Genomic DNA, 15,042 nt, shown 5'->3' with positions numbered 1-15,042 from the left:
ATATATATCATACAGGGATCACATCATATATCACATACACATCCTCACTTATTATATATATCATACAGGGATCACATCATATGTCACATACACATCCTCATTTATATATATATATATATCATACAGGGATCACATCATATATCACATACACATCCTCACTTATATATATCATACAGGGATCACATCATATATCACATACACATCCTCACTTATTATATATATCATACAGGGATCACATCATATATCACATACACATCCTCACTTATTATATATATCATACAGGGGTCACATCATATATCACATACACATCCTCACTTATTATATATATATCATACAGGGATCACATCATATATCACATACACATCCTCACTTATTATATATATCATACAGGGGTCACATCATATATCACATACACATCCTCACTCATTATATATATCATACAGGGATCACATCATATATCACATACACATCCTCACTTATTATATATATCATACAGGGATCACATCATATGTCACATACACATCCTCACTTATATATATATATATATATCATACAGGGATCACATCATATATCACATACACATCCTCACTTATTATATATATATATCATACAGGGATCACATCATATGTCACATACACATCCTCACTTATATATATCATACAGGGGTCACATCATATATCACATACACATCCTCACTTATTATATATATCATACAGGGGTCACATCATATGTCACATACACATCCTCACTTATATATATATATATATATATATCATACAGGGATCACATCATATATCACATACACATCCTCACTTATTATATATACCATACAGGGGTCACATCATATATCACATACACATCCTCACTTATTATATATATATCATACAGGGGTCACATCATATATCACATACACATCCTCACTTATATATATCATACAGGGATCACATCATATATCACATACACATCCTCACTTATTATATATATCATACAGGGATCACATCATATATCACATACACATCCTCACTTATTATATATATCATACAGGGATCACATCATATATCACATACACATCCTCACTTATATATATCATACAGGGGTCACATCATATATCACATACACATCCTCACTTATTATATATATCATACAGGGGTCACATCATATATCACATACACATCCTCACTTATATATATCATACAGGGGTCACATCATATATCACATACACATCCTCACTTATTATAAATATATATCATACAGGGGTCACATCATATATCACATACACATCCTCACTTATTATATATATATATATCATACAGGGATCACATCATATATCACATACACATCCTCACTTATATATATATATACAGGGGGTCACATCATATATCACATACACATCCTCACTTATTATATATATCATACAGGGATCACATCATACATCACATACACATCCTCACTTATTATATATATCATACAGGGATCACATCATACATCACATACACATCCTCACTTATTATATATATCATACAGGGATCACATCATATATCACATACACATCCTCACTTATTATATATATCATACAGGGATCACATCATATATCACATACACATCCTCACTTATATATATCATACAGGGATCACATCATATGTCACATACACATCCTCACTTATTATATATATATATATATATATATATATCATACAGGGATCACATCATATATCACATACACATCCTCACTTATTATATATATCATACAGGGGTCACATCATATATCACATACACATCCTCACTTATTATAAATATATATCATACAGGGGTCACATCATATATCACATACACAACCTCACTTATTATATATATATTATTCAGGGGTCACATCATATATCACATACACATCCTCACTTATTATATATATATTATACAGGGGTCACATCATATATCACATACACATCCTCACTTATTATATATATATTATACAGGGGTCACATCATATATCACATACACATCCTCACTTATTATATATCTCATACAGGGATCACATCATATGTCACATACACATCCTCACTTATATATATCATACAGGGATCACATCATATGTCACATACACATCCTCACTTATATATATATATCATACAGGGATCACATCATATATCACATACACATCCTCACTTATTATATATATCATACAGGGGTCACATCATATGTCACATACACATCCTCACTTATTATATATATCATACAGGGGTCACATCATATATCACATACACATCCTCACTTATTATATATATATCATACAGGGATCACATCATATATCACATACACATCCTCACTTATTATACAGGGGTCACATCATATATCACATACACATCCTCACTTATTATATATATATTATACAGGGGTCACATCATATATCACATACACATCCTCACTTATTATATATATCATACAGGGGTCACATCATATCACATACACATCCTCACTTATTATATATATCATACAGGGATCACATCATATATCACATACACATCCTCACTTATATATATCATACAGGGGTCACATCATATATCACATACACATCCTCACTTATTATATATATCATACAGGGGTCACATCATATATCACATACACATCCTCACTTATATATATCATACAGGGGTCACATCATATATCACATACACATCCTCACTTATTATAAATATATATCATACAGGGGTCACATCATATATCACATACACATCCTCACTTATTATATATATATATATCATACAGGGATCACATCATATATCACATACACATCCTCACTTATATATATATATACAGGGGGTCACATCATATATCACATACACATCCTCACTTATTATATATATCATACAGGGATCACATCATACATCACATACACATCCTCACTTATTATATATATCATACAGGGATCACATCATACATCACATACACATCCTCACTTATTATATATATCATACAGGGATCACATCATATATCACATACACATCCTCACTTATTATATATATCATACAGGGATCACATCATATATCACATACACATCCTCACTTATATATATCATACAGGGATCACATCATATGTCACATACACATCCTCACTTATTATATATATATATATATATATATATATATATCATACAGGGATCACATCATATATCACATACACATCCTCACTTATTATATATATCATACAGGGGTCACATCATATATCACATACACATCCTCACTTATTATAAATATATATCATACAGGGGTCACATCATATATCACATACACAACCTCACTTATTATATATATATTATTCAGGGGTCACATCATATATCACATACACATCCTCACTTATTATATATATATTATACAGGGGTCACATCATATATCACATACACATCCTCACTTATTATATATATATTATACAGGGGTCACATCATATATCACATACACATCCTCACTTATTATATATCTCATACAGGGATCACATCATATGTCACATACACATCCTCACTTATATATATCATACAGGGATCACATCATATGTCACATACACATCCTCACTTATATATATATATCATACAGGGATCACATCATATATCACATACACATCCTCACTTATTATATATATCATACAGGGGTCACATCATATGTCACATACACATCCTCACTTATTATATATATCATACAGGGATCACATCATATGTCACATACACATCCTCACTTATTATATATATCATACAGGGGTCACATCATATATCACATACACATCCTCACTTATTATATATATTATACAGGGATCACATCATATATCACATACACATCCTCACTTATATATATCATACAGGGATCACATCATATGTCACATACACATCCTCACTTATATATATATATCATACAGGGATCACATCATATATCACATACACATCCTCACTTATTATATATATCATACAGGGGTCACATCATATATCACATACACATCCTCACTTATTATATATATCATACAGGGATCACATCATATATCACATACACATCCTCACTTATTATACAGGGGTCACATCATATATCACATACACATCCTCACTTATTATATATATATTATACAGGGGTCACATCATATATCACATACACATCCTCACTTATTATATATATCATACAGGGGTCACATCATATATCACATACACATCCTCACTTATTATATATATTATACAGGGATCACATCATATATCACATACACATCCTCACTTATTATATATATCATACAGGGATCACATCATATATCACATACACATCCTCACTTATTATATATATTATACAGGGATCACATCATATATCACATACACATCCTCACTTATATATATATTATACAGGGGTCACATCATATATCACATACACATCCTCACTTATTATATATATTATACAGGTCTCGGAGTGTATAGGGGCCCCAATAAACCAAACCCTTCACCTCTGGCCATAAGGCTTCTATAAGGTTCCAGGTGTAATGTCTCTTATCAGTGAAGTTATTAGGGGCCCCTGGAGCCCATATAGGTTATCACCCGGATATCAGCCGAGGAGCCATAAAACCGGTTGGTTCCTACAGGAATACCCGGGATACAGGGGGTGAAGAACCTGATGGCCGCACACACCTCCCCTAGACCGGACAGAGGGGCCCCAGAAGGGCTCCGCACCCCGACCAATCCTACTGGAGAAAACACATACCGTGGCAGTGACCAAAATAAATAAGTGACCGTGTGATACATCCGACCGGAACACTAGAGGTGAGTGAGAGGAAAGAGCGTGCACTCAAGTGGGGTCACTAATCCCAAGTGAGGGGGTCACCACTACAAGGGCCCCTCATCTCCTCTACAAGGGCCCCTCGTCTCCTCTACAAGGTCCCCTCGTCTCCTCTGCAAGGGCCCCTCGTCTCCTCTACAAGGTCCCCTCGTCTCCTCTACAAGGGCCCCTCGTCTCCTCTGCAAGGGCCCCTCATCTCCTCTACAAGGGCCCCTCGTCTCCTCTACAAGGGCACCTCATCACCACTACAAGGGCCCCTCATCTCCTCTACAAGGCCCCCTCATCTCCTCTACAAGGCCCCCTCATCTCCTCTACAAGGGCCCCTCCTCACCTCTACAAGGGCCCCTCCTCTCCTCTACAAGGGCCCCTCATCACCACTACAAGGGCCCCTCCTCACCTCTACAAGGGCCCCTCATCACCACTACAAGGGCCCCTCCTCACCTCTACAAGGGCCCCTCCTCTCCTCTACAAGGGCCCCTCATCACCACTACAAGGGCCCCTCACCTCCTCACACAACCTGAATTATTATATATATATATATATATATATATATATATATATATATATATATATATATATATATTTTATTCATCTCCTGACACAATGTAACAAAACTTCTCCTGGAATCTTACCTCACACATTCCAACTCCTCCCAGCTGAGCCCCATCCATTCCTGTCACATGACCATCCTCACAGGTCCTTCATCTAAAATCTCTTCTATCCTGATTAGCTCCGCCCCCACATGTACTGGTCACATGATTGTGACATCATCACAGGTCCTACACCTGAATCAACTAACAGATACAGAGCAGGTTTGTTACAGTGTGTCACCCCAGTATTAACCTCGTAGGGACCCAGGGCGTACCTGTACACCTGTGGGAATTTTGGTCTCCAAATGCACAGGGGTGCATCGACGCAAATTGCCGGTGAATTCACACCGGCGGTTTGTGCCGATTCCGGGTCATACGGGTCTATGGTGACCCGGAATATAAGGGAGATCGGGTTTGTCCAAGACACCCACAATCACCCTGAAGGGATAGGAGGGAGGTGGCAGGGGTTCCACCCCTCCTATCCCTGCTATTGTTCATCAAGAAGGGACAACCAATAGCAGATCGGGGGCGGGGGGTAATTTTCGGTTTCCCCGCTCTGCCCACCCACAATAGGCTGGGCAGAATGGGGAAACCGACAGGGACCGACGCCGAAGTCCACTTACCCATCGGCAGCAGGCGGCAGAAGAGGACGGTGATGCGGCTCCCTGGATCCTACGGAAGCCGCTGAGTTGCCTAGCAACATCTGGCGGGCTACAGTCTGAGACCACCATACAGTGGTCTCTAAACTGTAGCCCTCCAGATGTTGCAAAAGTACAACTCCCAGCATGCACGGTCTGTCAGTACATGCTGGGAGTTGTAGTTTTGAAACAGCTGGAGGTTTGCCCCCCATATACAGGCTACATTCACACAGACGAGTTTACAGTGAGTTTCCTGCTTCAAGTATGAGCTGCGGCAAATTTTTTGCCGCAGGGCAAACTCCTAGCAAGAAACTCACTGTAACCCACCAGTGTGAATGTACCCTAAAAACACTACACTACAATAACACATAATAAATGGTAAAACACTACATATACACCCCCTTGCACTGTCCCCCCCCCCCCAAAAAAAAAAGAAAAACGTATTGTACGGCAGTGTTTCCAAAACGGAGCCTCCAGCTGTTGCAAAACAACAACTCCTGGCATTTTTCGGACAGCCACTGACTGTCCAGGCATGCTGGGAGTTTAGCAACAGCTGGAGGCACCCTGTTTGGGAATCACTGGCTATGTCCACCCCTATGCAATCCCTAATTTAGTCCTCAAATGCGCATGGCGCTCTCTCACTTCGGAGCCCTGTCGTATCTCAAAGAAACAGTTTAGGGCCACATATGGGGTATCTCCGTACTCGGGAGAAATTGCGTTACAAATTTTGGGGGGCTTTTTCTCCTTTTACACCTTATGAAAAGGAAAAGTTGGGGGCTACACCAGCCTGTTAGTGTAAAAAAAGAAAAAAAATTACACTAACATGTTGGTGTTGCCCTATATTTTTTATTTTCACAAGTGGTAAAAAGAAAAAAAGACCCCCAAAATTTGTAACACAATTTCTCCTGAGTACGGAAATGCCCCATGTGTGGGCATGAAATGCTCTGCGGGCGCACAACAAGGCTCAGGAGTGAGAGCGCACCATGTACATTTGAGATAAATCCCAAACACATAAAAGGTATATAAGATATAGAAAAATCTATTATATTTCATGCCCAGGGTGCACTACCTCATTTATATATTAACCATCAAAGAGATTTTCACAAAAGTGGGGGGAAAAAATAAAAAATAGTATTGCACTAAACCCTGGTATAATACCGCAAGCATAACATTACTGTTGTTACCCAACCAAATGGGCAAAATACATGCTATAGAATTATAACCAAAGTGCTTATAGCTGACAAGCTTGCTATCATAAAATACAGGTAAGCATGGGGATATACACATACATACTTATATGATCACGAGCAGTGGGTACCAGGGAGCAGTTCAACACCACCCTAACGCGGCGTTTTGGGACCAACCTTTGTCGTGGGGTGTGTTAATAAAAATTTATACATTGCTATATTTTGAGTAAATTACTCCATTTTTGTTTGGTTTTTTATGTACATTTGAGGCCTAAATAGGTGATTTGCACAGGGGTGGCTGATTTTACAGCAGTTCTGACAAACGCAAAAAAATAAATACCCACATGTGACCCCATTTTGGAAACTACACCCCTCACGGAACGTAACAATGGGGTATAATGAGCCTTAACACCCCACATGTGTTTGAATAATTTTTGTTAAAGTTGGATGGGAAAATGAAAAAAAAAAAATTTTTCACTAAAATGCTGGTGTTACCCTAAATTTTTCATTTTCACAAGGGAAAATAGGAAAAAAGCCCCCCAAAATTTGTAACCCCATTTCTTCTGAGTAAGAACATACCCCATATGTGGATGTAAAGTGCTCTGCGGGCGAACTACAATGCTCAGAAGAGAAGCGCCATTGGGCTTTTGAAGAGAAGATTTTTCTGGAATTGAAGGCCATGTGGGTTTACAAAGCCCCCATAGTGCCAGAACAATGGACCCCCACATGTGACCCCATTTTGGAAACTATACCCCTTAAGTAATGTAATAAGGGGTACAGTGATCATTTACGCCCCACAGGTGTCTGACAGATATTTGGAACAGTGGTCCGTGAAAATGAAAAATGTAATTTTTCATTTGCACAGCCCACTGTTCCAAAGATCTGTCAAATTCCAGTGGGGTGTAAATACTCACTGCACCCCTTATTAAATTCTGTGAGGGGTGTAGTTTCCAAAATGGGGTCACATGTGTGTGTGGGGGGGGGGGGGGTCCACTGTTCTGGCACCACGGGGGGCTTTGTAAATGCACATGGCCCCTGACTTCTATTCCAACCAAATTCTCTCTCCAAAAGCTCAATGGCGCTCCTTCTCTTCTGAGCATTGTAGTGCGCCAGCAGAGCACTTGACATCCACACATGGGGTATTTCCAAACTCAGAAGAAATGGGTTTACAAATTTTGGGGGTACTTTTCTCCTATTACCCCTTTTTTTCATTTACACATCCAACTTTAACAAAAAGTCGTCAAACACCTGTGAAGTGTTAAGGCTCACTGTACCCCTTGTTACATTCCGTGAGGGGTGTAGTTTCCAAAATAGTATGCCATGTGGAGTTTTTTTTTTATTTTTTGACACCATTGGGGCTTCCTAAATGCGACATGCCCACCAAAAACCATTTCAGCAAAATTTGCATTCCAAAAGCCAAATGTGACTCCTTCTGTTCTCAGCATTGTAGTGCTCCTGCAGATCATTTTACGTCCTGACATGGGGTATTTCCATACTCAGAAGAGATGGGGTTGCAAATTTTGGGGGGCATTTTCTCCCATTACCCTTGTAAAAATTGTAAATTTGGGAAAAAAACTGCACTTTAGTGAAAACATTTTTTTTTTTCATTTACACATCCAACTTTACCGAAAAGTGGTGAAACACCTGTGGGGTGTAAAGGCTCACTGTACCACTTGTTACGTTCCTTGAGGGGTGTCGTTTCCAAAATAGTATGCCATGTGGGAGTTTTTCTGCTGTTCTGGCACCATAGGGGCTTCCTAAATGCGACATGCCCCCCAAAAACCATTTCAGAAAAACTCACTCTCCAAAATACCATTGTCACTCCTTCCCTTCTGAGCCCTCTACTGCGCCCGCCGAACACTTGACATACACATATGAGGTATTTTCTTACTCGAGAGAAATTGGGTTACTCATTTTGAGCGGATTTTTCTCCTTTTACCCCCTTGTAAAAATTCAAAAACTGGGTCTACAAGAACATGTGAGTGTAAAAAATGAAGATTGTGAATTTACTCCTTCACTTTGCTGCTATTCCTGTGAAACACCTAAAGGGTTAACACACTTACTGAATGTCATTTTGAATACTTTGGGGGGTGCAGTTTTTATAATGGGGTCATTTATAGGGTATTTCTAATATGAAGACCCTTCAAATCCACTTCAAACCTGAACTGGTCCATGAAAAATTCCGATTTTGAAAATTTTGTGAAAAATTGGAAAATTGCTGCTGAATTTGAAGCCTCTGATGTCTCCAAAAGTAAAAACATCTCAACTTTATGATGGAAACACAAAGTAGACATATTGTATTTGTGAATCAAAATATAATTATTTGGAATGTGTGTTTTCCTTACAAGCTGGGAGCTTCAAAGTTAGAAAAATGCATCATTTTCAATTTTTTCATCAAATTTTGGAATTTTTTTTTACCAAGAAATGATGCAAGTATCAATGAAATTTTACCACTAACATAAAGTATAATATGTCACAAAAAAAAAAAAAAAACAATCTCAGAATCAGAATGAAAGGTAAAAGCATCCCAGAGTTATTAATGCTTAAAGTGACAGATGTGCAAAAAAACGCTCTGGTCCTACAGTGAAAATTGGCCTGGTCCTTAAGGGGTTAATATCTTTAGCCAGGTTCTTTAGTGCAGATATATCTTTTTTTGCAAAACGATGTCTATTTTTTTTTGTCCTCCTCTCTGCTCTGGATCATGTGATCCTGGAGGGGGCGGGGCTTAGCTCTAGCAGGAAAATTCAGCTTATTTAAACCCTGCCTTTTCCCTTTCTCTCCCTCTTGCTGTCAGGACTTTCTTTTGTCTGCAGGACGGAGAGATTGGGATTCTGAAGAAGTGATCTCTTTTGCTTATTCACTTTTCTTGCTGCTGCGTAGCATGTAGGCCTCTTATAGAAGTTTTTATTTATATTACATTTTTATTTTTTCTGCTTGCTAAATGGAATTTTTTTCCTTTTATTTCAGTTGCCTTATGGATATAGCTGACATACACGGCCTGACGAAGCGCCAGTGGGAGTGATACGGTCCGTGGCCGGCGTCTGAGACTCCCCTCGTACCATCTACGCAAAAAATTCTAATGTCAGCTCTCTCAGCGGTTCTTCACAGACGACTTCTTTTAATACCAGAGTTTAAATCTTTTATTAGGGCTGTGTCTCGCCTCAGACGCAGAATTATTAGATCTACCTTTAGTTTTAACCCCTTAAGGACTCAGCCCATTTGGGTCTTAAGGACTCAGATAATTTTATTTTTATGTTTTTGTTTTTTCCTCCTCGCCTTTAAAAAATCATAACTTCTTTTATATTTTCATCCACAGACTATTATGAGGGTTTGTTTTTTGCGCGACCAGTCGTTCGTTGTAATGCCATCACTTACTTGTACCATAAAATGTATGGCGCAACCCAAAAAAATACTATTTGTGTGGGGAAATTAAAAAGAAAACCGCAATTTTGCTAATTTTGGAAGGTTTTGTTTTCACGCCGTACAATTTACGGTAAAAATGACGTGTTCTTTATTCTTTGGGTCAATAGGATTAAAATGATACCCATGATAACTTACTTTTCTATTCGCAATGCTGCAGCTGCCGTGATCTGTGTTGATCACGGCATCTGAGGGGTTAATGGCGGACATCCGCGTGATCGTGGATGTCTGCCATTTCCGGCGGGTCCATGGCTGCTATCAGCAGCCGGGACCAACCGCACATGATCCGAGCATAGCTCCGATGCTCGCGGTTATGTATAGGACGTAAATGTATGTCCTGGTGCGTTAAGTACCACCTCACCAGGACGTACATTTACGTCCTGCGTCATTAAGGGGTTAAAGAAGTTGTCTCAAGATTTATCTTGAACGAACTTTTCCATTTAGGAAGGAGGAAAATTTGTTTGTCTCTTTTCAGTTTGTCTCTAAACCCACTATATCCAGGTGGATATCTATCTGTATTCATTTTTGTTATACTTTAGAGGGTTTAGACCCTCCTTTTGTTTGTAAGGCTCATTCTACCAGGTCGATAGGTCCGTCCTGGGCAGAGAGATGTTCTGTTCCAAATGAACAGATATGTTTAGTCGCTACCTGGTCTAGTCCATCAATCTCTTTTCGTTTTTATAGAACACAGTCTAGACTCGGTTATCAATACTGTCAAGCACTGAGACCCTCCCTACTCTCCTTGCTAAATCCCCATATTGTGCTGCTGAGGGACGCTAGGGAAGATATGATTTGATTGATAATCTGTTTTCCCTTAGTCTCCTCAGCAGCACAAGCCTCCCCCCCCCCCATACTTTATTTTTTTTCTACTTTATAACTACTCTGCATCATCCTGAAGGGGAGGGGACTCCTCATTGTTTTATTATTAAAATTCCTAACGTCCCATGGGCGCACAGGGGTGTGAAACACCCCATATTGTGCTGCTGAGGAGACTAAGGGAAAACATATTATCAATCAAATCATATCTTCTTACGTTCTACCAGCAGTACAGATGGTATATTCCACCCCCTCTACCAGCAGTACAGATGGTATATTCCACCCCCTCTATCAGCAGTACAGATGGTATATTCCACCCCCCTCTACCAGCAGTACAGATGGTATATTCCACCCCCTCTATCAGCAGTACAGATGGTATATTCCACCCCCCTCTACCAGCAGTACAGATGGTATATTCCACCCCCTCTATCAGCAGTACAGAAGGTATATTCCACCCCCTCTACCAGCAATTCAGACGGTATATTCCACCCTCTCTACCAGCAGTACAGATGGTATATTCCACCCCCTCTACCAGCAGTACAGATGGTATATTCCACCCCTGAATCTTTGGAAGAACTGATGGAATTTTATTAAGAAAATTAGATTAAGTGAAATCTGACCCACAACCTCCTCTAGAAGGGTCACACGTATTTTACGTTGATCCGAAGGTGATCCATCCCATAATGTGCCTCCAGCTGTTGCCAATCCCCCCCCCCTTATGTCTCCCTCAGACCGTCAGTGACTGCTGGAGTTTGTTTCTCAGTCTGGTATTATAACATCTATTGGATTTTTGTTTTCCTCCTCATTCGAAGTTTTTTGCGCTTATTCCGTTTTACGGTTTCCTTTATGTCCGAACCAGCAGCACAGATGGTATATTCCACCCCCTCTACCAGCAGCACAGATGGTATATCCCCCCCCCCCACAAGCAAACGGTAGGATTGATGGAATTTTACCAAAAATAAATTGACTTAAAGGGGTAAACCACAAAAAAAATCTTATCCTCTATCCAAAAGGATTGGGGATAAGATGTCTGATTGAGGGGGTCCAGCTGCTGGGGACCCTCACGATCTCTGCAGCACCCCAGTCATCCGGTGCATGGAGTAAACACCCCTCCGTGCTAGATGCCTTCAGCCCCACACCGGCTCCCATAGACATGAATGGAGGGGGCGTGGCATGACATCACAGATATTGAAGCTCCAAGCTTCCGTGTTTCGGACGCTGCCGGCCCAGGAATAATACGTTTTTGGGAGGAGTTCCCCTTTAAGGATATGGTCTTCCTCCAGGTTTAGTCAGAGATACATGACCCTAGCTACCGAAGTGGCCGCCATGTTAGCTCTAATAGTAAATTCCATCAGGGAAGAACAGACTGGGCCCTACTTCAGCTGTTTCCTACTGTGGTATAAGACATAAATTCCCTTCAAACTTACAGTAGACATAAATAAGACTTCTGGGCGCTCAAGGTATCAGGGGTTCCTCTATATAGAAAAAACATATCCGGAGGCGGAAAGGGATTGCAGCGGCAGTGGTCATGATGTCACACCACACCCCCTACATTCATGTCTATGGGAGGAGCATAGTGGGACATCAGGAGGGGGGGGTGACATGACGTCACTGTCACAGTATCCTTTACATTTTGAACGTGGATCAATAAACCTTCTCTGGTTCAGTATCATCGGTGAGTGCTGGGTACATTTTTTTCTATAAGCTGTTTCCCTCCCACCATGAGCACCACCACCCACAGAATTGCCGACCCTCCGACCTTCCAATCTTAGACATTTTGTAATGGACATTCTTACCAAGGATCTGTGCTTGTGTTGGTGCTAAATGGCCGTGTCCTGTGTCCCCAGTCAGGCTGCTGGTCTGTTTGTGTAAACTGACAATTTCCTGTTTCTGTGCCCTCCCTCCAACTACAATCCCCAGGATCCTTTGTTTCTTGGTGGGAGGTGAACTCTCTCCTTCCCACACATCAGCCACCCCACCCATTACAGCACAGCTAGGCTCCCTTCCACGCATGCCGTGCTAGAAGCTGCAATTCCCTCCAGTCCTGTGGAGAATAATCTCCCTCCCACCCAGCGGTCGCTCCATCCATTGAAGCACAGACAGGCTCCCTTTAAACACCTGACAAGTTATGTAATGTCTTGGGCCGCACTGCGCACGAGACAACACTCATTTTATATGCTGCTAGAAATGAACATCAGGGCAGAGATGGCATAAGAATTCCAAGAGCACCAAACATAGGTACAGACACTATATTATGGACTACACTAACTTTACAGCCCCTGTAGCATAGTCAAATAAACAAAAATCCTGAAATACCCCTATAAGCCCTTAAGGACGCAGCTCTTTTTCACCTTAAGGACTGAGCCCTTTTTTGCAGTTCTGACCACTGTCACTTTACGCATTAATAACTCTGACGCTTTTACTGATTATTCTGATTCTGAGAGTTTTATTGTGACATATTCTACTTTATTTTGGTGGTAAATTTTTGTCGTTACTTGCATCATTTCTTGGTGAAAAATTCCAAAATTTTATGAAAATTTAGCATTTTTCTAACCTTGAAGCTCTCTGCTTGTAAGGAAAATGAATATTCCAAATACATGTTATATTGATTCACAAATACAATATGTCCACTTTATGTTGGCATCATAAAATGGACATATTTTTACTTTTTAAAAACATTAGAGGGCTTCAATATATAGCAGCAATTTTTTTTAATTTTCATGAAAATTGCAAAATCTGAAGGGACAGATGTTACAGAACTACAACTCCCAGCATGCCTGGGCAGTCTAGGCATGCTGAGAGTTGTAGTTTTGCAACATCTGGAGGGCTACCGTTTGGGCACCACTGTAATAGTGGTTTCCAAACTGTGACCCTCCAGATGCAGATGTTGCAAAACTACAACTCCCAGCATGCCCAGACAGCCTTTGGCTGCCTGGGCATGCTGGGAGTTGCAGTTTGGCAACCACTAGGAAGGCAGCAGTAAAGATCGCTTTACTGCCACCTTCCTTGATGCTCCGCGCCGTCGCCTCCCTACCTGCGCCGCTGATCTCCACTGATTCGACCGATGATCACCGGTCCCCACCGCATCTTCTCCCCCTGTTCTGCCCGACATCCAGGGGTGGGTAGAGCAGGGGGTTTCCAATGGTAACCCCCCCCCCCCGTCAACTGCCATTGGTCAGTACTCATTGCTGACTAATGGCAGGGGATAGGAGATCGCACTGCTGCAACCTCGCTCCTATCCCTTAGGATGATCGGGGCTATCACTGACAGCTCCGATCATCCCTGAATTGATCTGCGATTTGCCGCTATCGCCAACATGGGGGACCCCTCTGGTCGATATGCCGGAATGCCTGCTGAACGATATCAGCAGGCATCCTAGTCCGGTTCCCACCCGGCGAGCGGCAGGGACCGGAATTCCCATGGGCGTATCCATACACCCTCAGTCCTTAAAGGACTTTAAAATGGGGGCGTATACGCCCGCCGTCCTTAAGAGGTTAAGAATCTCACCTTATTGCAGCATAAACACATTTTTAAAGATCGCTGTTTTTACATTGTCATTTGTAGCGTAGAATGTTTTTGAAAGAAAACAAAAAAAAAA

Source organism: Hyla sarda, chromosome 1 (assembly GCF_029499605.1).
Source record: "Hyla sarda isolate aHylSar1 chromosome 1, aHylSar1.hap1, whole genome shotgun sequence".
NCBI classification, from domain to species: Eukaryota; Metazoa; Chordata; class Amphibia; order Anura; family Hylidae; genus Hyla; species Hyla sarda.
The sequence above is the reverse complement of the archived record's forward strand: the minus strand, read 5'-3'. Positions refer to the sequence as shown.